Source organism: Arachis ipaensis, chromosome B04 (genome assembly GCF_000816755.2).
Source record: "Arachis ipaensis cultivar K30076 chromosome B04, Araip1.1, whole genome shotgun sequence".
In the NCBI taxonomy this organism is placed as follows: Eukaryota; Viridiplantae; Streptophyta; class Magnoliopsida; order Fabales; family Fabaceae; genus Arachis; species Arachis ipaensis.
Genome location: NC_029788.2, coordinates 124,760,791 through 124,762,338, shown reverse-complemented (window position 1 = coordinate 124,762,338; position 1,548 = coordinate 124,760,791).

Below are 1,548 nucleotides of genomic sequence, written 5' to 3'. Positions count from 1 at the left end.
CTCTCTCTCTATATATATATATATATATTCGTATAAAAAATTATATTAATAGTTATAAAATTAACTCAAAATTTAATCTTTTTAAACAATTGAATCTTGATTTTAATTAATTAATTATTAATCACGATATTAGTATTCTATTCAAATTATATATAATAAATATTTGAAGGAATAGATCTAAAATTTAAAATTAAATAAAAAAACTAAAAAATATGCATATAACAACAATAATATTTTTTTAAATAAATAATATTAGAGGATAATTTTTAATTATATTTAAATATAAATTTAATGTATTTTTTATAATTTTATGAATTTATTTAAATTATATTATTTTATTAATTTTATTTTTTATAGAACAGAAATATAGAGAAAATAAAAAATAAGAGAAAAAAAAGAGAAAATAAAATCTTTTTTATTAAAAAAAGTGAAGAACCACTTGTTGAATTATTTTTTTTAATTTGTAAATAAAGAAAACAAGAGTCAAGTCTCAAAGAGTAAAAGAAAATAAATAAAAAAATAAAGAAGAATAAAAAATATTACTGGGTGAGCTACAAAAGCGAAAGTAAAGAGGAGCTGATATCCTTACAAAGACGATTCTTGTGGAGTAAAGAGGATGGGAGGTTCGGGATGCCACTAGTGAAATGGGAGATAGTGTTGGCCCCTAAAAAGGCGGGTGATTTGGGAGTGGAAGATGTAGTGGTTCGAAATACAGTTCTTCTATTCAAATGAAGGTGGCGGTTCTTGAAAGAGGACTGCCCTTTATGGAAGAAAGTAGTTTGCTCTTGTAATAACATGAATCCTTCTGAGATGCTACATGGTCAACCTGTTCCTTTAAGAGGGGTCCGTGGAAGGACATTTGTCAGCTTCAAATCAGAGAGCCACAAATCAGAGAGAAGATGATTAGAGGCTTGTCAATGAATGTAGGAAACGGCAGAACAATTCAGTTCTGGGAGGATGACTGGTTAACTGGTGGTGTCTTGAAAGATTTGTTCCCTAGACTTTTTTTGGTTTCAAACCTTAAAGGATCTGTTATAGGTGACTGTGGGTTTTGGAATGGGTTAAAGTGGATATGGAGCTTTCAGTGGAGGAGAGAGTTATTTCAATGGGAGGTGGAACTGTTGAACCAACTCCATGAGATCTTACGTTCAGTTAAGCTAACAACAGAGAGAGAGGATATGGTGGTTTGAAAATTTGATAGAACTAGTATTTTTCCTACTAACTCCTTTGTGCAGGTGTTGCAGAAAGCAGTCCTTCCGGAGGAAGTAACAAGCTATAGCTTCACTAGTGCTATTTGGAGGGATTTCGTCCCGCCGAAGGTCGAATTGTTTTTTTAGTTTGTTCTGATTGAGAGGGTGAATACTTAAGAAAGACTTTGCAGATTAGGGGTCATTAACCAGCTTGATAATTTGTGTGCTTTATGTCGTAAGTCTGTTGAGTCTGTTTTTTATCTGTTTCTTGGGTGTGAGATCACTTGGCAGGTGTGGGGTGCTTGGCTATACGCTCTTGGAAGAGAATGGTCCGTACCAGGTACACTAAAGCAACACT